The sequence below is a fragment of the Gopherus flavomarginatus genome, chromosome 21 (genome assembly GCF_025201925.1).
Source record: "Gopherus flavomarginatus isolate rGopFla2 chromosome 21, rGopFla2.mat.asm, whole genome shotgun sequence".
Lineage (NCBI taxonomy): Eukaryota > Metazoa > Chordata > Testudines > Testudinidae > Gopherus > Gopherus flavomarginatus.
Genome location: NC_066637.1, coordinates 11,540,201 through 11,564,428, shown reverse-complemented (window position 1 = coordinate 11,564,428; position 24,228 = coordinate 11,540,201). Strand labels below are relative to the sequence as shown.

The following is a 24,228-nucleotide window of genomic DNA, read 5'->3' as shown; positions in this document are numbered from 1 at the left end:
ATCCTGCCTAGGGCAGGGCATTGGGTGTGAGGAGTGTATGGATTTTTAATATAATTATAGGAAATACGATTTGGCTCCTATAAATGGAGCCCAGAGGACTGTGACCAATTGTTTGTGTCCACTGGCAGTGGGACAAGAAGTAATGGGCTTAATCTGCAGCCAGGGAGATTTAGGTTCTATACTAGGAAAAACTTTCTAACTCTAAGGATAGTTAAGCTCTGGAATAGGCTTCCAAGGAAGGCTGTGAAATCCTCATCCTTGGAGGTTTATAAGAACAGGTTAGGCAAACACCTGTCAGGGATGGTCTAGGTTTGCTGAGCCCCGCCTCCACCTCTCAAGGTCCCTTGCAGTCCTGCATTTCTAGGGTTCCGTGATTTGTCTATAGCACCTAGGCTAAAAAAGTTCTGATGTAGGGAAGGAAGCAAGGATCCAGACCCTCCATTAGGTTGTAGGATATGACCCCGTGGTAATGGCTCTGATTGGATTACAACAGAGAACGATCCTAGAATCCTAGACCTGTCTAACTGTAAAGCATCCAAGCAATGATGCCTCTTTTAGAAAACTCCTCTGCAGTATCATAGATCTCACTGTCGGAACTTTTTTTGCTGGGATTTACTATGGGGTAAGTATCTGTCGCCCTCTTAAAGCCCGGGGGATGATGGAGACAGATGGAGCCTTACAGTTGAGATCTGGTTCTAGAGCATACAAACCCAAAGCACAGCTCCAGGAGGTTGGTTTGGGCCCATCTCTAATTCTTTGGTGGGAAAAAGGGCTATGGAGATACTTCGTCCTGCCACCAGCTTCCCACAGGCAGCACGAAGCATCCCACCAGCTTCCCACAGGCAGGAGAGCCTTGGAATCGGCAGGGCAGGAGAGTGCAGGGCACTGTAATCATTCATTCTCTGTGGCAGACAGCCACGTTTTTTTAAAGATCTTTCCCAGAGAGGTTCAAACTGGATAACAGGGGAACCTGGAAGCTGCTGGTTCAGGCCAGGTAAGGGCAGTTTAGAGCACTGGCTGCAGGAGGCACCAAGTCAGACTCTACTTCTGTCAACTGATTACCCATCTCCCTTCCTCCCGGCACCCATCTGTCGTCCTCTCTTCATCCATCTTCCCAGCACCCATTTCTCCTGCCTGCCCCCATCTCCCCAGCACCATCTATTTTCCTGCCTGCATCCATCTTTCTGGGACCCATCTTTCTCATCCTTGCAGCCCTTCTTCTCCATGTCTCATTCTCCCATGCTGCGGCTGTATTGATGACTCTGAACTCAGCCTTGTCTTGGCTTCCACCCTAGCTCCGCTCGCATGATTTGTCCCACTGGTTTTGCAGCCGTTTTTTGCTGCCAGCGCAGGGCACTGAAAAATGCTGGCACTGCCAAAAACCCTGTGCGCACTATGGCTCCCCAAACATCCCTTTGTTTTTATTGTTCTGTTAATTACTGTTTAAACTTTAATAAGTCACTTCGTCAGGAGGGGGGACCTGCCGCGAGGTTTCTGTGCAAACACTGGGCCCGGCAGTGACTCTAGTGTAACATAACCCTTTATACAATGTGGGAATGTTTAGACTGGAACAGGAACTTGTCATTTTAATGACAGTTAAAGCAAAAAAAAAAAAGAGCGAGTGAAAGAGGGAAGTGAGTTTGATGGGGCGATGGCTCATCTAAATCTCCCTGGCTGGCCTCTGCTCGCCTGGCTATAACAGCAGCTGGGGAGGGTGCTTCTTTGCCCTTCCTGGGGCAGTACAGGTCTCTGTGCTGGGCAGAATGTGGTGTTCTTCATCATTCTGGGCATGGGGAGAACGGCAAAGGGATGCCGGAGAAAGCAGCATGGATGGTAATAAGGATGTAGGGTCAAATTCGACTTGACCCTGCAGCCTTGACCCAGGCAGGATCCCCACCATCACTGTTGATATTGGCTGGAGTTTTCTCCACTGCTTCAATTCTTAAATTGCTTCTGAGTAACATGACCTGGCATCAGGGCCGGCTTTAGGAAGTGCGGGGCCCAATTCGAACAGTTTCGACGGGGCCCTGGCAGGGATGACTAAAAAACACATGTAAAAAAAACACATGGGGCTTGTACTCACTAGGCGGTGCTCCAAGTCTTCGGCGGCACTTCAGCGGCGGGTCCTTCACTCGCTCCAGGTCTTCAACGGCACTGAAGGACCTGCCGCCGAAGTGCTGCCGAAGACCCAGAGCAAGCGAAGAACCCACCGCTGAAGTGCCGCCGAAGACCCGGAGCGCCGCCAGGTGAGTAAAAATTAAAAAGGCGCCGCTAGCCAGGGAAGGGATTCTCACTGGGCGCGGGACCCTCTTAGGCGCGGGGCCCAATTCGGGAGAATTGGGGGAATAGGCCTAAAACTGGCCCTGGCTGGCACAAGCAGATACTGTGAGAAGATGGCCCTCCCAAAGCCAAGGGAAGCTTCCTACTCTGCCTGGTAATATGTGGCTTCCTCTCGCCATCCCATTCTCCAGTTCCATAGGCCTTGTGATGCACGTCATCTTTCTGTGTTTCTAGGCTGTCTATAAACTCCCCCTGCTCAGCCTCCAGCAGGAGATGCCTCGGTAATGGGCACCATAGAAATGCCAAGATAAAGTTACCTCTGTGGTATGTCCCTTGATGCAGGGAGGGTGGCGGGCTAGGAGCCACCCTATGTAGTGTATTGTTGTTGTTGATGTCCACAGCACTTTGGAGCAGTGGAAGGTGCCCATGAAGTGGCTGGTGTCCCTGCACCGCAGAGCTGAAGTCACCTCCACGTTTGGCTTGGCTATTTTTAGCGCTCGCTGTAGATAGACAGTATGGAGAGTGATATATACAATCTGAAAAGCCTTCAACTCCTGCTGACCTCTATGCTGCTAAAGCAAATTTTCCCAAACCCATGCAACCTGGAAGGGGGTGAAGTGAGACCAGGAGAGGGGAGAGCTCTCATCTTCCACCTGCCTCCCACCCTGTAACTTAGGGCAGTCTGGGTCCAGCTGGATGGCTGGCAGTGTGGCCTCATGGGCAGCCTGCTCCCCCTCTGTGCTAGGACTGAAATCTCAAAGGGGACCATGGGAACAGAGGTGGGAAGGGAGGGGGTGGACATGAGGGGGAGAACTAGGGGCTGTGAGGGGGAAGGGGCGTGAGGGTGAGAACCGGGGGCTGTGATGGGTGAGCAAGGGGGAGTGCAAGGGAGGAGCTGTGTTGATGTGCAAGGACTCCCTCTCTCCGGAGAGCCCGGTTTCCTTCTCCTGGTCTGTTTCTGGGACAGGCAGGAGCCTGGACAAGTGGTACACTATGAGGGGAGGGTTTGAGGGATGGGATGTGGGGATGAAATCTCAGGCTGTGTTGGGGAGCTGTGTGTGTCCCAAGTGAGGGAGTGTGCAGCAAGCCAGCCAAAACAGCTCACACTTTCCTCACCTGATGCTTGGGTTGGGAGTGGTATTGATTGGTTTCGCTGTTCTCTGCACGTTGTGCTTTTCCAGCTGATCATTGGCTAGATGTTTGTTTATTTATTTTTGCACCTCAGTTTTAGTTCAAGTGAATGAGAGTGTGTGTGAGTGGGGGTGTAAACCAGTGTTTGCACAAATGAATGTGTCAAGTTTATTCACAGTCAGGTGTGTGCGTAAACTAGTGTAGGTATGGCTAGTTGTATAAGCAAGCATGCACAAGTGTTTGTTTACTTGTATTTTGCAGGGTGTCTGTGTGCATGGAAAACACATTTGTCTGCTGGCAGGGTGCATGGGACAGAAGTGATGCCGATCCTGGCCTGAATCTGAGCAGGGAAGTCAAATAGGTCTGGGTTGTTTTCCCCCAAATTCCTTCAATGAGATTGTAGTGGCTCCAGGGATAAGCTTGGTCATTGCACACTGGCTACTGATTCTAGTAACTGAGTAGCTCAGGTAAATGTTCCCTGCATTTACAATGCACAGACATGGCGTTCAGGTCAAACACAACTACCTCCCCCTTTCCCTCCTCCTGCAAACCCCTATTAAAATAAATTCATTCGATATACATGGAGGGGACTGGGAAAGGGGTGTTAAAACATTGACCATTTGGGCAGACAGAGCAGGCAGAGAGACCTGTATAAAGATCCTGCCTGTGCTATTGGGAGCTCTCTCGCTGTGATGTACTGTGCAGGACTGAGTATTGGAGGGGGCACTCCAGCTAGTTCTAGGACCCTGGGACTTTCTCTTGGGGGCTTCCTCCACCATGTGCTTCTGGTTCAAAATACGAAAAGTTTTATCCCAAGGGCAAAGGGACCAGGAGACCAGTAGCTGGGTGGTGGGTGTGTTTCGTGTCTAACCCTATGGTCATGATCATGGGGCAACCTTTGGTCCCAGGATACCCCAAGGTACCACGCTGATCCGTGGCATGTGGCCATCATGTTACCCCAAAGCCCCAAGGACATAGCAGTGCCTTGATAATCTCTACTCTGCACCTGTGCAGGGACCTGTGTCCCCCTAAAGTCATCCAGCAGCTGAATACTATTTGCCCACACATGAAAGCTATAAATAGGAACCTTTGGGGAGAAAGAACAGGCTTCACTAAAATCCTCTGGACAGGCTGAATCTTACAGTGGGAAAAATAATAGGTGCTTCTGGGCTAGGGACACTTAAGACCAGTGAACTCCCAATAAAAAACAGCCTTTGGGTGTGAGGGTTGCTAGATGGGCAGAGATGAGCATCCCAGCTTAGAATTGCCAGTCATCTGCGTCTCTGAGAGCAGCCACAGCCTCTTCCCCCCTGTCATTCCATGTCTCCCCCATGGCCGGTTGGGTCACTTTGGTTGGAGAGCACAAGCTGAGCTCAAGGGTAGAGCCCCCTGGACGGAGCCAAGGAGCCGCTGTATAAAAAACGCTGAGGTTTCCTTTTTCTGTACAGCGCGTTTCCCTAAATTGCCTTTGACTGTGTGCATCGCTAATGAAAGTTTATGCCCTTGTTAGAAGGACAGACAGGTCCGTTCCAGTTAGGGCTGGGTCTATCCTTCTGCCAGCTGCCCTCCACACAGACACACACACCCCCCTAGTGAATAAGTGGAGGCTGTTATAAAAAAAAGGGGAGGGGAGAGAAAAAAATTCCATATTTGTGTAAGTTGCTTTAAAAGCATTTTATCATGTCATAAAAAAAAAGGAAAGTACTTTCAGAAATTGATCCTGCACATGAGCCATTGGACAGAAGGACGACGGGATGTTAATGGCTATTTTGCTTCAGGGTGGCTTATTAAAAAATTTATACATAAATGTTTAAAATTACATAAATTATTTAAAAAAACCCAACAAAGTAAGCAATTTGCAATCCCAATTCTCTGTTTCTTTTTTCTTCCTGTCATCCTTTTCTGCTTTTCTTCCTTTTATTTTCTTTTATAAAAATTTTCTCCTTCCTTTTCTCTCCTTCAAATCCCTTTCCTGTCTGAGAATTTGGTGCAACCAAAATACTAAACAATAATAATAATTACTTTTAAATGCCCCGCCGCCAAGCTGGGGATGGAGGGATTGAGGGGGAAAAAAAGAAAAGAAAGAAAGAAGTTTGGTTGTGATGAGTGTTTCTCGCAGGCGTGGAATGTCACCCACATATCCTGGAGATTGTACTGGGGAGGTTTATGATGGTTTCCCATTGATTTGTTTCCCCGACGCAGCTGCCGACCTCTATTGAGGGACAAACATAATCAGCACTGACGCAAATTAGATGGTTATTCGTTTTGAAAATTGACAGAAAAACAATAAAAAAGATGAAATGCTCCCAAATCAATAGATATAATGAAATTCAAATAATCCGAGAGATGAGGTCTCCATGGCAACTGATAATGTGGAAAAGAAAACAATTTAATAAAGGACAGACACACTTTGAAAACAGATTGGGCAAAGGGAAGGCGGGGGGGCAAGGGAGGGAGGGGGGCTGTGGGTTGGTTGAGGGGGGGCAGCGGGGAGGAGGAGGTGGTGGTGATGGGGAGTGGGGGGAGCCTGCTGGTTCTCCGGTTGGTTAGCGGTGCTGTAGTGAAGGATCACTGTCCATCCCAAGGACGCTTGCCATAATTAAGAGAGGCTTTCGGTCCAGAAAGTGCAGATTCAGGTTTTAATACACAAAATTATTTCAGGAGCACTGAATCGGAAAGTCGTTTGTTATGACCTTCCTGAGAGGCCTGGAGCAGGGCATGCTGGAGGCGCGGCGGCTGAGCCAGCTGAGTTATGGCATATTTGTGTTTTTATAGTGTGGAGGGGAGGGGGGAAGGGGGGAAGAAGGTTAAACAGTATTTACAGCTCAGTTGTTTTCAGAAAGGAAAGAGAAATAGAGTTCATGAAAAGATGCGAGTGGAAGAGGGAGAGAGAGATTCCCCTGCCCGGTGTATATACTCTGCTGGGACTCTAACTCCAAAGAGACACTCTCCGATGCTCTTTTTGCCTTAAGGTGTGAGGTGCAGAGGGATTGGGGGAAAGAGGGGCTCTTTGGTGGGATGGGAACTTGCCTGTCCCTGCCGCTAAGTCTGTCTGTAGAGTCTGGATACGATCCCACTAGAATCTCACTCTGAGCTGCATAATAAATTGCTCTCTGCATGTGAGCTTGTGCTGAAAGTCTGTGTGTGTGTCTATTCACAAGTGTGCTTTTGCATGTGTGTGTGTGAATGCGTAATAAATTGCATGTGTATGCACAAATGTGTATATGCATGGTTATGTGTGAGTGAATGTATACTGCTCTATGTGTGTGCACAAGTGTGCTTTTGCCTGTGTGTGTATGAACACATGCTGCTGCGTGTATATGCACAAGTGTGTATATGCATGGCTACATATGTGTATGTATGTGTGAGTGCATCTCTGTGGGGGGAATGTATGAATGCACAGCTTTATGCTTGTATGCATGCACAAGCATGCCCCTGAGTGCATGTGTATGTACCATATATATGTGTCGGTGTATCTCTGATCATGTTTTGGTGTGTGTGTAGGTACGTGTGCACATTTGCGTGCCTCTGCTTGTGTTTGTACATGTTCATCTTCACGACCTTTTGTGCCTGTTTTTGTGTGTGCTTGCATGTGTCAGTGTGCATGGCCGTGTGTGCCTCCACATGTGTTTGTGCACTTGCATGACCATGTATGTGAACATGTGTGTGCCAGCGTTGACGTGTTTGCAATTAAACTGAACGGCTGTAGCACATGGATCTGCTCAGGGGGCAGGATAAATAAGATGAGCCCTAATGACCAGAAGAAACATCAGCAAAAGGCGAGACAGAGAATTAGGCTGGGTCTGAGCCCAAGGGCTGCTGGTGTAAGCCCCCCCACAGCCCTGTTCACTGAGGCTTTCGCGTTCACTGCTGACTTTGACAGGACTGCTGAGTTGGACAGTCCCATGGATGACCCATTTAGTTTACATCAACAGGCACTTTCCTCTTGCAAAGCTATTAACCTTTTCCACACAGGACAGACAAACGTACTCATCGCTCTGCTGCACCGAAGTTAGGGGCGCCAGAGCTACCACGCAATTCAGAGGCCCCAGGGCTCCCAGTGCTGCCATGTGGTTACAGACCTTGAGGACTCCTGGGAACTCCATGCGGTGACAGGCCCCAAGGCTGCTACACTTGAACCCCACGCTCCTCTCCCAAGGATCATGCACTGTGAGTTCTGCGCCTTTGCTCCATCCCACCACTGATCTTAGCCGCCACTTGAATGTCCATGGACCAGATGCCCACATGCCTAGATCCCACACGTGACACACTTCAGCCTGGGATTTTGAGGAAAGATGCAAGGACAGGCTGAGCTGCCATGAATGATCTAATCTTCCCTCCATCATGCAGCTCCTGTTGAGCCCCCAGTTTAGGGATAACACCCTGATTTAGGACCTCTCCCTCAGAGCCCTGAAGAGAAGACACAAGAATGAGCAATTTCTGACCCTGTGCCCAGCAATCTCTTAGTGACTTTAGTGCTGGGCAAAGGGGCTGGCTTGACAGCCCAGGTACAAACTTTCCCCACATTACCCTGCTGACTTGCCTCAAACTTGATAGGCTGAAGGGAGAGTCCATTCCCATGGCCCACTCAACCCATGGCCTCCCTGTTGAAAATGCTCACCCAGAGTCCAGTTAGTGCCACAGATTGTAGAGACTTTGGACTTGATCCAAAGCTAATTGAAGTCAGTGGGCAGCTTTCCACTGACTTCAGTGGCGGCTGGATCAGGCCCTGCATTGAGAGAACTCATTTCACGCAGGCTGCTGACAATGTCCAATAACATCATGGAGCGATTCTCCACAGAGCTGAGTTCCAGAACACACTGCCAGTCCCCTGAGCCAGCTAGTCCCCATCACAACACCTGCAGTCACACACACACGCATGCCCTGTGCCTCTCTTGCCAACAGCAGGCTGCCACACAGCTCTGTTTTAATGAAGTTCCCCTCTGCTGGAGCCCCCTCACTGCAGTCTTTGTCAGTCCTGGGGCGCAGCTTTTCACACAAAGAAGGCCCTGTAGCAATTGGGATGGACTGGGTGTCTCCATTGCGGTTCCGTGCGATGGAGGCCTGACGTGCTCCCTGGGCTTGCTCCAAAGATCTTTCTTCTTGTGTCCTGTGATGCTGGAAGTTCATGTTCTCTCTCCTATTCCCATGGCCCTTCTTGTTCCAAGGCAGTTCCCAGCAGCTTGGCCAAGCCACCTCGGATACAGGCCTTCCTCCTGTGGGTGTTTCCTGCCTGGGTGGATGCAGCCTGTTGGCCCTCCAGAGCCAGGCAGAGCTGCTGGGCTTTCCTGTGCCTGGGGAGCTGGCCACAGGGAAGGGAGAGCACGGGAAGGAAATCCTCAGAGTTGAAATAGGAAGGAGAGAGGAAACCTGGCCTGAGTTTAATAGATCAAGGAGCTGTTTGCCAGAGCTCTTATCTCAGGGTCTCTGCACGTCCTTATTGCCTGGGATCCCCCACGATGACTCCCTGCTACAGCCATCGTGTCACTTCCCCATAGCTTTTTCTAGAGGTATCCTGATCTCTTGCTATCTCTCATGGCCCCCACACCAACTCCCCAGTCTTTCTCTATGTCCTCCATTCCAGATCCCTCAGTCTGTGTTAGGATTTCTTGTCTCAGCCCTCTCTGGGCTTGTTGGGGTCCCCCTGCACCGGTCCCTCAGCATTCACAGGCTTCCGTCCAAGATTAATCCCTCATCGTCATCAGGGACTGTCTCCCATACTGGCCTCTTGCACCCACACTGATCCCTTGATCATACTTTGAATCCTTTTCTAGCCCCCCACCCCCTGATCTTTTGGTATCTTCCCTTCGGTGTCTTCTGGGGTTACAGATCTGCCCCAGCCCCTCGTTGTCTTTGCCAGGAAGCACTTCCTCCTCTGGCCCACACCTTAGCCCTGTTCTCGCTCTGTCTCCTAGACACAGCATCCTGAGGAGCTCTGTCTCTGTGTGTGTGGAAAGGTGAAGTTAGAGACTGTGTTTGCATTTAGTAACCCTGACAACATGCCTACTTTGTAGAGAGCTTTCCAAGAGCCTCAGCCAGCGATCTCAGACCTGACTGTTCCTCCTTTGCTCTGCCTTCCTCTCTCTCTCTCTCTCTCTCTTTCCCCTTGTTTTCCTCAGGACCTGTGGGGAGATTGATGGCTGGATTGTAATGTCGATGTTAACAGTACTGCCTGATTTATAGAGTTACTTAGGCTAAGTGAGGCCACTTAGACTCGTCTGGATGGCAAACCTTTTAACTGGACTAAAATAATAATAATAATAATTAATAATAAATAATAATAAAAAATAAGGAAAGGACAGGAACCCAGATGAGAAAAGGAGATCCTCCTGGCTTTCTGTTATTTTTTAAAAAGAAAGAAAAACTCTGTGAGGCAGAAGGTGCCTTGGGAGCAGCCTCCCTGCAGCTCCGACTCAGTCAACAGCGAAAACCTTGCTGACTGCTCTCACAACCTGCCCCTGCACTGGAGATTGGGTTTCCTCAGAGATGTTCCGTAAAAGCCCCTGCACTGTAGGGTTAGTTGGAAAGTGGCTGCAGGACAGAAAGGACTCTCAAGCCAGTTCTAAAACTGTTCAGACTTTCCCTCCTTTTATCATCATTTGTATTCCAGTAGCACCTAGAGGCCTTGACGCTGGTGCTAGGTGCTGTCCGTACACACAGTGAGGGAAAGTCTCTGCCCCAAATAGCTCACAGTCTGAATAGACTCACTGGACTGAGGTTGGGAGGAGAAACAGAGGCACAGCATGGGGAAGTGGCTCCCCTCACCAAGTGTCCCACAGCAGGTCAGCAGCAGAGCAAGGGATAGAACTTTCATTGCCACTTCCCCCTCTCTTCCTTCTCCCTCTGCTCCTTTTCTTCTCTCAGTGAGTACCACAGGTTAACTGCATGTTGTGAAAGGGTCCCTCTTGTGCCCTGGAAACCCAGAGCTCGTGCACTACATACCAGTGTAATGTGCGGGACAGAGGGGGAAAAGATGGGCAGGACAGTGTGGCAAGCCAGTATTTGGAGGTGAGCAGAGTAGTAACAGCTAACGCAGTGCCACGAAGCAAGACACAAATAATTCAGCAGACAGGACCAAACCACATGCCGGATTGAGCCAGTAACCTGCTCAGAGCAAGGTTCGGGCACGTTTTATTCTGAATTGGTGCTGAACGTTGTAATTAAATCATTTTCATCATCCTTTGAGCCGGTTGTTTGGGGAAAGGCTTGTGAAGAGCTAGTGCAACAGAAATGGACCAGTGCAATGAGAGGTGAAGGGGTCGGTGCAGTGTGAGCGAGAAGCTCCGTGCTGTGTAAGGAGGCCAAGGCAGGGTGAGGACGCAGTGCAATGATGAGTGTTAGCAGGTGGGTCTGCTCTGCTGCATGTCAGCCAGGTCTCTGGTCTCCAAAGGACTTTGCGTTGCAGCTCGTTGCACCATGGCAGCAAGAGCTTCTGTGTCTTGGTTGTTCTAGGGCCAGCTCCCAGTGTGAGGTCTGTGTTGCCTCTCTCTCCCTGGACAGTGATATATGGCATAAATTAGGCCTCTGAAGGGGGATACTGCATCCTTAAGAAGAAATATGTCCTCATTTTTCTTAAACACCGTTTGCACTGAGTGAAATGTTTAGAAGGGACGCTGAGGGATAACTTTATTTCTTACCAGGGAGTTCAGAGCCGTTCAGTTAAACCCATAAAACACTGGGAGTAGGGAAGCTGACAGCCTGCCCGTGCATTAGAAAAGCCATTACTCATCCAGGGGAAATTCACCCCACGCTGGGGCCTCACATTTACCAATGGGGCAGTTTGGGGGAAGATGCAGGGCCCTTACTCTTGGCTGCCCAAGGGTTCCCCAGGCTGATCAGGTGAGGGTAGGAAATAACTCCATTTCACAACAGCAGTCCTGCGCTTTGAACGTGCTGCCCATCTGGGCTCTCACAATACTGCAGCTGATTAGATAGAGCCATGTGGATAATTATCATCATCCTCATCCTATAAGTGAGGAAACAGAGTCACAGAGGGCTGAAGTGACCTGCCCAAAGTCACACAGTGAGTGAGAGCCCAAGAGTCTTGCCTTGCAGTCCCCCTGCTCAAATTACTAGGCCACAGTCCTTTCCAAAGCAAGAAATAGAACCCAGGAGTCCTGGCTCCAAATTCCCTGTGTGAATCACTAGGCCATGTTCCCTTCCAGACCCAGAGGTGGAATCTAGTATGCCTGGCTTTGAGTCCTCTGCTCTAATCACTAGATCTTTCTTCCTTAAGAAAATTCATACTCCACTGAACAATGAGGCAGAGGGTCTTGAAAGGGGGACGGAGGGTTGGGGGATCCCTGACTAGGCAGGTGTGTATGGTGGCAAGACCTGTTATAGAGGTGGGAAGGGATTGGTCCTGGCTGGGATTCTTTCTCCAGTAGCTGGTGAACAGGACATCAGGCACCCAGGTAATGCAAGCTGACATGCCATCCCTGAGGCCCCCAAGTCCAAGGGCACAGGGCCACAGGTGCATGACTGGGAGGCACGCGAGGCATCAGCCAGGGAGAGGGCGGCGTTTTTATTTTTATTTTTTTTTATTTTGAAGGCCTGACGCCAAAAGATTTAATATTTGTTTGAAATGAGAAACGGCTCTCAAATGAATTTGGAGAGCCTGGGAATTAATGTAACCCCCCCCCACGCCCCTGCTCGCCAGCCTCCCCCCCCCTTTCAATTTCTGAAGCCTGCTGATTTGAATATTTATAAATATCAGTAAATTATTTATTGTAGCAATCTGCTGTGCCATTTCACCAATCGCCGTTAACACTTTAGGGCTTGCTCTTCAGGAGAGCACGGCTGGAGAGAATGGGTACCTGGGTGCCAGGGCAGGGGAGTGCATGCCTGCAGCCAGGAGGGGAGGGCTCCCTCGTTGTGTGTAGCCAGAGGGCTGCATGGGTGGCTTGCTAGTGGGATTTGCCTGTGTATGTCACATGGGGCAGGGGAAGGTTGGAGGTTTTTGCAGAATGGGTTAGGAACCCTTCTGTGTGTTGCCAGGAAAGATAGAGAGGGTGTTGCTGGGACGATGGAGTTAGAGAAGGTGCGTGGCCTAGGGAGAGTCAGAGAGGGTGTGTTGGCAGGAGGGGAGGGCAGGAGCGAGTGTGTTAGCGAGAGGGGAGGGCTGGAGTGAGTGTGTTGGTGGGGAGAGCAGGAGGGAAGGTTTCCTGGCAGTGTATTTCCTGATGCAGTCCTAAGAGCTGTGCCCCGTGGTGGGGTGGGCACTTCCACTGGCAGCTCACAGCCTAGCACTCACCCTACTTGTTTCTAATTTCCACTATCTGTGGATGGGAAATTTGTCTAAGACCCCCAGTAATTAAGTTTCTCTAGTGAAAATACATCCAATTCATATCTGATGTGGCTGCTTTGGTGGGGACAAGGAGGGTTGGGGAGTTGATCTGTTAATGAGTTGTATTGGCAGAAGGTCCTTGTCAGAAGTCAGGAGGATCAGAGTGGTCAGGGCTGCTGGGGTGGTAAAAGAGTGGGACGCCCCCCCACAAAATGGCTTGCATAGAAAGTGCTCGCATGTTTGAGGGGAGCCCACTCTGTCTCTCCTTGTCGCTGGGCAAGGAGGGAAACTCCTCTCTCTGGGCCGGATTCGCTCTCACTCCTTCCTCTGTTTTCTGTGCCCATCCAGTGAATACCGGCTTCTGTGTAAGCGTGCCCAGGCAGTGCCACCTGCACATTGCCCCATCGCTGCCACCAGCCCACAATAGGTTAACTCGGCAGTGCTGAAATGCCTATGGCTAAGCCAGGAGAGCAGTTTGTCTGCCCAGCCCTCTAGACTGTGCCCACGACCTTTCTCCCAGCCCTCTGCAGCTGGGTTGAGACAGGCTCTGGCAGCGGGGAGAGGCAGAAAGGGTCACTGTTGCAGGTTCTAGTGCAGGGCTGAGCAGTCAGTGCCTGGCAGGGGAAGGCAAGCAGCACAGGGCTGAGCTGGGCTGAGTGCAGGGAGGCACCTCTGGCAGGGCCTGGCGGCAGAGAGCTCCTCCTTCCTTAGCTCTTTGGGGGCTTTTTCCTGTTCACGTGGGGGAACACCGAGGTTGAGGGGAAGCAGGGAGTGCAGCTGGCCATGCTGTGGGGAGAGCTTTCCATTCTTTCTCTCTTCTCTCTCTCTCTCTCTCTCTAGCTGCCCTGTACAGGGCAGACCTGGAGCCCTTTCGGTCTGATTTCCACACTGTGGGCTTTCCCCGGCCTCACACACGCTCACGCAGGCGGGATCCATGCTAGCAGGGCAGAGGAGACTGTTAAAGAGCCATTGTGAACTCCCCAAGGTCAGGCAGAAGAGACAGCATCCACTAATCCAAGGTCATTTCCTAGGCTAAAAGCAATAAAATGTTTTATTGATAAACTGAAGAGGGGAAAATATACACACTAAATCCGCTCTCACACATCCTGGGCCATGCACGGGCCGCAGCTGCCTCCACCATAGCCCTGCCCAGGGTAATGCAGGAATTGTTTCCCTAACTGTCTGGCTGGTGTTAGCAGGGCACTCCTGTGGGGGAAGCACGCCATGCTGGTGTCCCAGTTGGCACTGACAGGGCACTGCTGTGAGGAAGCTCACCACTCCGGAGACCCAGTTGGCACTGGTAGGGCACTGCTGTGAAGAAGCATGCCATGCTGGAGACCCAGCAGGGAACGGCTGTGAAGGTTTGGCTCTGTCTGAGGCAGCTCACAAGTGTGAAAGGCTCCAGCGTGCAGCATCCTCCGCTCTTGCTTGGCTCGCTGCCCTCCCTGCTCAGGGCTCCTTGGTGGTGTGGAATATCTCCATTCACGCTTGCACAACAGCCGTTAAAAAAGAAAAGGACTGCGCAGTGTCCCCTATCCCAAATAGCGCCATTAATAATTGATCGAATGAGAGCTCGCAGCTCCTGGAAAGCTGGCACTGGGGCCTCCCTCCTGAACGGAGCTGCTCAGCTGGGCTCAAAACTCTTCAATAAGAATATGAAAGCTCCATCTGTTCAACATACACGGCCCTCTGAAGTGACAATCCTCACAGTCCCTTCCCACTACCAGACCCCAGCTCCAAAGCCAGAGCCCCTTTCTATCCTCTTCCCCGAGCCAGGACGCCCTCCCCACAGCCAGGAACCTCTCCTCATCCCCTCCCCACAGCCAGAACCCCCATCACACAGCCAGGAATTGCTCCTCATCCTCTCCTCGCAGACAGAACCCCCTCCCCACAGACAGGAACCCTGTAATTCCCTCCACACAGCCCAGAACCCCTCCCTACAGCCAGCACATTCTCTTCATCCTCTCCCCACAGACAACCCCCTCCCCACAGCCAGGAACCCCACAATCCCCTCCCCACAGTCAGGACCCCCTCTTAATCCTCTCCCCACGGCCAGAACCCCCTCCCCATAGCCAAGAATCCCGTCATCCCCTCCCCAAAGCCAGGACAAACTCCTCCTTCTCTCCCCCTAGCCAAAATCTCCTCCTCACACCTGGGATACTCTTCTCTTCCTAACCCCACAGCCAGGACCTCCTCCCTGTAGTTGTCCCCCCACAACCTACTTGCCCCACAGCCAGAACTGCCATTCTCCTCTTGATCCCGTCCCTCCTCAGCCAGAGTCTTTTCCCACCCCGGTCCTTGCCCACAGAGCTGGAATTTCTCTCCCCAGCCACAATCCTTCCCTCTCAGTGGGGATTCCCCATTTCCCACCTCAATCCTGCCCCTGACTCTCTGTATTCCTTATATGCATCCACACTCCCCCTCCCCATACAGACAGAGTGCCTCCTATCTACCCTGGTCCTTCTTTATAACACCTAGGCTCCCCTTTTCCCCTACCCCCCAGACCAGGATCATAAGGGCTGGATTTGCCTCTCACTGACGCGGGAGTAACTCCACTGCACATAATGGGTTCAAAGCAGGGTGAGAGGGGACGCAGGAGTCCTGTTCTGAAGGAAGGCAGGAGGCGTGCAGAGAGAGGTCTGAGTGTGTGTAGTATGACTGTACGGGGCAGGTGGGAGGGAGGTAGAGACTCCATTGCAGCTCCTGTGGTAGAGGTAGCCTTTCTTGGAGCTCCCTTGCTATTCCCTTGGTTTTGCTCCCTTAGAACTCCCTGCACTGTTGTCCTTTCAGCCTGAAATTGTCCCGTCTCGGCGGATTATTTGGAACTCCGGCTGCCCTTTCAGAGTATGGGGTGGGGGAGTGTTTTCCCTTCCCTCCCCCATCTTGCTCTGGATTCGTCTGGCTCCGGGAGCTCCAGCTGGCCGTCATTCAAAGCTGGGACTCAGCAAGGACCTGGTGCTCATCCTGGTGGAGGACGTGGTCGGATGTGATCTGAAAAGAGTGTGGGTTTTGGTTAACAAAGGGTCCAGTCGTGAGAGGCAGGGTGGCCTTGGATGGGGACTTAGGAGATCTGTGTTCGGTTTATGGCTGTGCTACAAGCCTCCTGTGTGATTTTTAGGCCAGTCACTTAATCTCTCTGTGCCTCAGTTCCCATCTGTAGAACTTTGACACATCTGTTTCAATTGCAAGCTCCTCTGAGCAGGGACTGTGTCTTGCTTCATTTGTACAGCACCTAGCGCATTTGGGGCCCTGATCTCACTTGGGGCCTATAGGTGCTTCCAGAATACAAACAACAATATTAGTACATCCTGAAGCCCAGACTCCACTGGCAGCAGAACTGAGCCAGCTCGGCAGGGTGAGGACCATTCAGGGACCTTGTGCTGGACTCAGTTGCTATGTGATGTTCACTACCTCAGAGGCAGGTTTCCAGCAGGGTCACCGCACAGGCAAGTGGCATTCTGCAAGGGCAGCTTTACCGCTGTGAGGTTACTCTTGGGGCTTCTTCCCTTTAGTCTTTCCTCCCGCCTCTCCCTCTTCGCTTTCCCTCCCTTCGAGTGAGGTGCGGCCCTCCGTGCTCTCAGACAGCAGCTCACAGCTTCCATCCGGGCCCCCCTTTCTGGCTCCCCCCAGGAGCGCGGGGCCCTCGCTGGCTAAGAGGGAACAGCTAGACTCTTGGGTGCAATGGCAGCAGGTTAGGGATAAAGGAGGATCCTGTTGGGGTGGGGCGGGGGTCAGTGAACTTGAGAGGGAGGTTCTACTCCCTCTCCTCCGGGGCCCTGTGCTCCATCTGCACTCCTTGTCCTTCAGGCCTGTCCCCCTTTGTGCTGTAGGAGGTCTCAGGGCAGAGCAAGGGGTGGCTGCATCTCCTCCACCCCGGGGCCATGGTATACACTTGCGGCAGTATTGTTTTCAGAGGAAGTGCTCAGTGTAAATAGAGCATGTGGGAGAGTTTGTCCTGGGCAGAGATGAAAAGTCCCTGTGACAAGCTCGGGTTATAAATGGCTTCCTCAGATTGATGTGAAATCAAAACATTTTTGTTTGGGGGAAGAAAATAAAGGGGGATGTTTACTTAGCCAGGAATCTTTAAACAGTGCAATGGAGACGCAGAGTGGTGTGGGGTGTGGTGGGGGGGCAGAGTGTGCGGGGGGGGGGAGAGGAGACTCTGCTTAGCTCCCAAAATCCACCCACCTATCCACCTCTTGTGCAGAGGAGACCAGTGAGGATCCCTTGCTCAGCAGCTCAGTTCCGCCCCCTCTGCCTGCGTGAAGGAAGCACAGAGAGTTCAGCATCAGTGGGTTGAAGGTCACCTAAGGCGTCTGTGCCTTTACAAGCCAATGACCTAGGGAGTGTACTCTCCTTCTGCACCCTTGACCCAGCCTGGGCAGAGGGGGAATCAGCTGTGCTTATAAAGGGCCCTTCCTCCAGGGCGGTTGAGCGGCAATTGAAGCCCACCATGTTACAGATAGGGAAACAGAGGCACAAAGCGGCAAAGTGACTTGCACAGGCTCACACAGTAAGTCAGCTACAGAGCTGGCAATAGAACCCAGGGGTCCTGATTCCCAGCTCCTGTGTTGACCGTTAGACCACATATCCCACCCCATCCTCTCCAGCTGACAATGGAGCCCAGAAGTTCTGACTCCCGGTCCCTTGCTCTGACCACTGCCACATGGAAGGGCACTGTGTGTAGGCATGGCATTTGAAAAAGTGCCCCTGCCTGGCCCCTGACAGCACATCGGAGCTCAAGGGTTTCTGACAAAACTGCTGGGGTGGGTTTTGTGGGGTGCTGAGGGCAGTTACAGAGGTTCAAACTGTGCTCCAGTGCTGGGCCATGAAATCCAGGACACAGTCCCCACCATCAGAATAACAGGGTTCCTGGGAACCAGGGTGTCACGGAGTCACCGGGCGATGCTCTGGAACTGCTCCCCACCAAGCCAGGCAGGACTTTGGGGAGCCTCCTCTCCTTTGGAGCAGACTTGTTCAGGGCAAGAAGCTCACACGGCTTCACCTCCTGGGTCTCTCCTTGGAGCATTCAGCATCCTCTGCCCCTCTGTGCGCTTCCCACAGCGAGTCCACCCCAGCGGGGTCCTGGGGAAGCCACCGGGTCCTGCACCCCCACTTTGCAGTCAGACGTGACTCTCAGCCAGCCAGTAAAACAGAGGTTTATTCGATGACAGGAACAGGGTCTAAAACAGAGCTTGTAGATACAGCGAACCGGACCCCTCAGCTGGGTCCATTCTGGGGGGCAGTGAGCCAGACCCTCAGGTCTGCACTTCACTCGACCCCAGCCAGCTCCAGACTAACAACCCCTCCCAGCTCCTCCTCTCTCCTCAGCTCCTTTCCCGGGCCAGGAGGTCACCTGATCCCTTTGTCTCCAACACCTTCAGCTGGCACCTTTGCAGAGGAGGGGCCCAGGCCATCAGTTGCTAGGAGACAGAGGGTCAGGCATTTAGGTGCACTGGCCCTTGGCTCTGCCAGATACTTAAGAACTGCCATGGGGACACTGAGGCACCAATACAGTATTCAGAGAAAACATTAAGAACTTTCCCAGTTCGTCACATCTCTCCCCCCTTCGAGACCGAACTGAGCGAGGTCACTCCAGCCAGTGACCTGGGGAAGTTCGAACCCACCAAGGTTCCCATGGATGCCCCAGCATCTCTCCCATCCCTTGGTCTGAGTTACACCAGGACAGTCCAGTCTTACGCCCTCCCTTAGGTCGGGTGTGCTTGATGGCACTTGCAGGCCGCATGTGGGAACGTTTATGCAGCCCACACCCTTTGCCACCCCAGTACCCCTGGGCTTCAAGCTGGGATTGGGTCTTTTCCCAGCACTCTGGTCTGTGATTCGGGCTCCCTTGGTTAAGAGCCCCCATCTTGGCCTTTGCCAGCTCTGGGCTTGGGCAGCCGCTTCCCACTTTGTGGCCCAGACACAACACCTCTGCCGTCCCCCCTTGCACTTTCCAGCTTTTACCGTCAGTCCCACCTCCTTGAGGCAGCCCAGCCCCCTCTTCACCTGGGACACCTGTTCCTCCCAGGTCTGGCTAAAGATGCACATGTTATCAGTGTCTGCCAGGGCCAAGTTCTCCATCCCTCTCAGCTTGTCTAGAATCTCCCCAGGCCTAGGCATGGGGTCGGCATCGGACACTGTGATGGCTTTAAGCTTCTGATAGCCCCCATAAAACCAGATCATCCTGTCTCGCTTGGGGATCAGCCCCACGGGTGAGGCCCATGGGCTGTAAAATGGCTGGATCCCATCTAAAGCCAGCATATCCCTGACCTCTCTCTCCAGGTTCAGGGGTCCCCTCACTCTCCTCCCATCCAGCAGCTCGAAAGGGAAGAACCCTGTGGATTCCTGGGGCACCACCAGCTGTCTCCCGATTCCCCCCAGTTCTACTTCCCCTTGGGGAGCCCATTCCCGGTACAGGAATCCCTTCTCTTGCAGGACTCTGTCCCTGCAGCCTTCCCCAAGGGGGTTTGCAGCGCTGTGGCCAGCAAGTTCTCTCAGCTTCTCCAAGGAGGGATCCTTCTGCAGCTCGGTCTGGGATCCAGCAGCTGGGGCAGGGAGTGGGACCTGCTCCCTCTCGCTGGCTGGGCCTGGGGTCACAGCCCCCCTGAGCCCTGTCCCTGGTAGCTCCCTTCCTGCTGTGTAATCACTTCCCAGCAGCACGTCTGGACCAGGCAAACCTGTTTGGCAGCCGACCTGCCCTGCCCGGGTGTCCCCCCACTCAGCTGGGGTCTCAGCTCCCCCCGTGCTCAGCGCTGCCCTTGCTGTCCCAGTGGGGGCAGGCAGCGAGCTCTCTGCTCTGGTCACAGCATCAGAGCCAGCATGAGCCCCCTCTCCGGTGTGCAGGGGGGCGGGGAGCATCTCTCCCTCCCTCTCAGCCCCAGGGGGCTGGTTACAGGTAGGCAGGTATCCTGAGCCCAGCAGCCCCTCCCCCCTGCCAGCCAGGTTATTTGCATTTTCACTGACCATTTCAATCCTAGCCAATTGGTTCCCTGGATTTGAATTCAAACCCTCGGCCGTTACAGGAGCGGGGCCTGGATCCTGTCCCATGGGAAGACAGTCACCCCCCAACAGGGCCTCCCAGCCGATATCCTGGAGAACCCCAACTACCAGCCAGCCCGACCCCTTCTGGGTCTGCACAGGGATCTGGGCCATAGGCAGGCCGAGGGGCCTCACCCCAGGGAACTTCACCCAGGTCCCACAGTCCCTCAGCATCTGGGGCTGCACCACCACAGTTCTCTCTGTCCCAGGGTCTCGCCCCTGCAGGCGTGTTTCCCCACTGACCCCTGGGCAGCCCCCTATGTCTCTCTGCTCCACCATCACCAGTCCACGCTGCTGCTGCTGCTTCTGCAGCTTTTCCTCGGGCTCTTCCTTTCTCTCATGGTCCTCTCGCTCTCTCGGGCTCTGCTCCCATCCCATCCGTCTCCAATCTCCTGATGGGGAACCCAATCGTGAAGACCCTCGTCTGATTGGGGACCAGACTCCCGGGGATGCCTGGCTGATGCTCCAGCTGCTCTCAGATCCTCTTGTAGCCCCATCTGGGCCAGGAATCTGCTCCTCAGAGCGGTGCTTCTCCTTCAACTGCACGATTAACTGTGCCTTGGTGAATTTCCCCATGCGTAACCCTCTCTTTGTGCACAGGATCACAATGTCCTTCTCAAGGAGATGGTGATAGGCCATCACTTCACCGTTCCCAAGTGGCTCTGGACTCACAGGCCTGTGTGCTCTTGGCTCCCCCATGGTTTCCAGGAAGAACCCCTGGTGTGCCAGCCCTTCTCGTGATCACCACCTGTTTGCCAGGGTCGAGCTGCAGACTCCTCCGCCCCTGGGACTGCTCCTGCAATCCCCCGGGGAACCCTGCTACTGCAAAAATCCTTCTCTCTCCCAGGGTCGAGCGGCAAGCTCCTCCGCCCCTGAGACTGCTCGCTGCAGTCCTCAGGGGGACCCCGTTACTCCAACAGTCCTTCTCGCTGGTCACACACTCCCAGAGGTTAACTGCCCCCTGAAACCGTCCCTCTCTGAGCCTTCAGCACGTCTGGTCCTCATTATCCCTCCTTTGTTTTACTGCTCCCCAGTCACTTACTGCAAGCAGCGCCATTCACGGGGTGCAGTACGTCCCGCCGCTGCCACCAGTTGTCACGGAGTCACCGGGCGATGCTCTGGAACTGCTCCCCACCAAGCCAGGCAGGACTTTGGGGAGCCTCCTCTCCTTTGGAGCAGACTTGTTCAGGGCAAGAAGCTCACACGTCTTCACCTCCTGGGTCTCTCCTTGGAGCATTCAGCATCCTCTGCCCCTCTGTGCGCTTCCCACAGCGAGTCCACCCCAGCGGGGTCCTGGGGAAGCCACCGGGTCCTGCACCCCCACTTTGCAGTCAGACGTGACTCTCAGCCAGCCAGTAAAACAGAGGTTTATTCGATGACAGGAACAGGGTCTAAAACAGAGCTTGTAGATACAGCGAACCGGACCCCTCAGCTGGGTCCATTCTGGGGGGCAGTGAGCCAGACCCTCAGGTCTGCACTTCACTCGACCCCAGCCAGCTCCAGACTAACAACCCCTCCCAGCTCCTCCTCTCTCCTCAGCTCCTTTCCCGGGCCAGGAGGTCACCTGATCCCTTTGTCTCCAACACCTTCAGCTGGCACCTTTGCAGAGGAGGGGCCCAGGCCATCAGTTGCTAGGAGACAGAGGGTCAGGCATTTAGGTGCACTGGCCCTTGGCTCTGCCAGATACTTAAGAACTGCCATGGGGACACTGAGGCACCAATACAGTATTCAGAGAAAACATTAAGAACTTTCCCAGTTCGTCACACAGGGGAAGGCGAAAAGCCTGGCAGAAAGTGTGAGTGGAGCAGGGCAAAATTGTTGGTGGAGCAGACATGGGGGCAACATGATGGGGATTAAGGGGAGACGTGATCTGCAAGAGGACCCCACAGATACAGGGGGAGGAGAGAGAGAGAGAGCCGTTGGATGGCACAGAGCCACAGGGGATGATGAGGTGAGGCAGAGGCAGGGGGTGGGCAGAGGCTGGTGGGGCGGAGGCACAAGGGGTGAGATGGAGAGAGGCACAGCCAGGAAGGGAAGACGAGTTGCAGGCTCCCTCGAGCTGCGACATACGCAGCGAGTGCAGCCTCGCGAACGTCTGTTCTCCTCTTCCTTTGAATAAATATTTATAGATTCATTTGTCGTCTGATGCGCGCACTTGGTTGCTCACCTCCAGGCCAGAATAATGGGACCTACCCTGACTGTAGGAAGGAGGGGGAGCGGCAGAGTGGGGAGAATCTCCTTCATCCTAAACCCTGGAAGTAGGGGCGTCTGATATTCTGCTGTCCCATTACCTACAGCTGTGAACTTGTCTGGTCTCACTAGCCTCATGAGAACTTAGGTAGGCATGGCTAGAGAGAGTGGTGCTGGTAAGCATAGATGATTGAGTGCCGAGTACCTTGCCCCATGCCAGAGCACCTCATACTGCTGGAGATGCTGTCCTAACCACCTGCAGTCAATGAAGCTCCCCTGGCCCTTTTCCCAAGCATACGGGCTTAACCTCAGTGTCCTGACCTGATTCCAGCTGGAGTGATTAGCAGTTTCTGCTGCCTCCTTAGATTCCCTCTGCAGTTCCAATAGTGCATGGAATCCTTCTTCACTTCCTGTCCTAAATATGGATGGTGGACGCATGGGTGGCTGTGTAGAAGTGCACAGGTGTATGTGGTTTTGCATCCTGTCAGTTTCGGCCTATGTTCATTTGGGGATGCCGTGTGTGTGTGTGTGTGTGTGTGTGTGTGTGTGTGTGTGTGTGTGTGTGTGTGTGTGTGTGTGTGGAGGGTGAGCGTATACGGAGTAAGTGTGAGCAGGGTGTATAAGTTTATGGGTCTGTGGAGATGTGTATGCCTCTGTGTGTGTATGCAGATGTGCATGTGTGTGTGACAGATGTGGGTATATTTATGAATGCATGTGTCTGCATTGGGGGAATTATACGTGTTTTGCTTGGGTCTGTGGGTGGGCTGTGTGCAGAAGGGGATGCACCATTATAAGGGCACAGTGTGCATTTGTGCCTCCCTGTGTGTGTGAGGGTGGGGGAGGCTGACACATGTTTGTCACGGAGTGGAGGTGTATTTTTCTTACACTCCTTGACAGGAGATTGTGTCTGAAGCTGTCAGGAGTTTACGCTAAGCAGCCGCTCTCTGGCTCTCGGACAGAGTCTAAAGTTTCAGTCTGTTTGTATTGGGCTGTCATGTTATGGGATTAGGGGCTGTCACAATGGCTTCTGGGTGCATCGTAGGGGGTCTGATCAAGTGCTTCTGTGCAGCAGGATCTTCGGGGATGACCATCAGAGTTATTGGGGGAGCCTCAGCAAGAGGCACTTTTGCATGGAAAGCACCAGTCCTCTGCGATGAGGAGGAGATGGCTTCCCTCTGCCTTGCCACTCTGATGGACATGAAGTCAAAGGGAGGGCCTGGAAATGCACTCACATCTATTGGCCTGCATGAAACCCCAGGCTTATGTGGGCACCTAGCCATTTTGTGGGTGCCTTTCCCAGAGTCCCACATGGCTTAGGAGAGAAGTGGTTGAGTTCTAGTGAGAGGGTTGCCTGTGCTTTCTGGCCTCAGGAGCCCAAAGGAGACATCAGGTGAGTCTTTGTGTGACTCAGGGACAAGGGGCAAGGATGGAGAGTGTTCACACTGGCCTTTGCAGGGCTGGTTGTTACTAGAGAAGAGGGAGGAGCAGAGAGAATAAGCAGGATGAGAGAGTGAGTGTAGCTAGAGGGACAATAGGGGAAGATACAGGCCCAGAGTAGAGAGGACTCAGAGAGTGAGTGTGTGAATAGTGTGCAGCAGGCACAGCTGGAGAACAGGGGAGTAGCAAGAGCATCAGAGCACAAGGAGGGTGAAGAGGATTAAGGGGATGGCAAGAGCACTGCAAGCGTGCAGAGGCCACGACAAGGTGTGGCGAGATAGCAGCTGGGGTGCAGAAAGTGAGGGCGTGGGTGACACTGTCTGGTTTTGAGGACAGGTGTGTGACCGCAGGGGTAGAGCGAAGGCTGCACGCTCCTTTCCTGCCTTTGGAGCTTTAACCCTTTCTTAGCCTGGTCACTCTTAAAGGCACTCAAAAACAACAACCACGCAGCCCTAATGTTCTCTTTGTGCAGTTTGCTGCTTTTAATTGGATTAAATCTTGTTAATAGTTATTAATTATACAAATGACTTTGTGGTAGGGACTGATCAGTTCAAGACATTCCCTCACCTTGAAGTTAAGGTCCTTCCTCCCTTCTTTCCTCTCCATTTCCATCTTGACTAGCTGTCACATATGAGTAAACTACACTAAAATGACAAACCCCAACTAAGATTGTGCAGAGAAGCGTAAGGATGGAATTTCCTATGTGTGTGTATGAGGTGGAGAAGGGGTGTTATTGACTGATACTAAACCCCAGTACTGTTCCCCCTTCTTTCCCCTCCCATCTGATTTTCCTGCCTTAGGATACCAATAAATTGCACTGAGGCCAATGGGGGAGTTGCTTGCATTCCCTGGGGCTAGAATTT

The 24,228-nt window shown here is 52.8% G+C and overlaps 1 protein-coding gene across 7 annotated transcripts in view; it reads left to right on the top strand.

Annotated features, from left to right (window-relative positions):
• The window catches only part of CASZ1 (castor zinc finger 1), a 266,799-nt gene that overhangs the window by 172,273 nt on the left and 70,298 nt on the right, over positions 1 to 24,228 (top strand). The window lies entirely within an intron of this gene.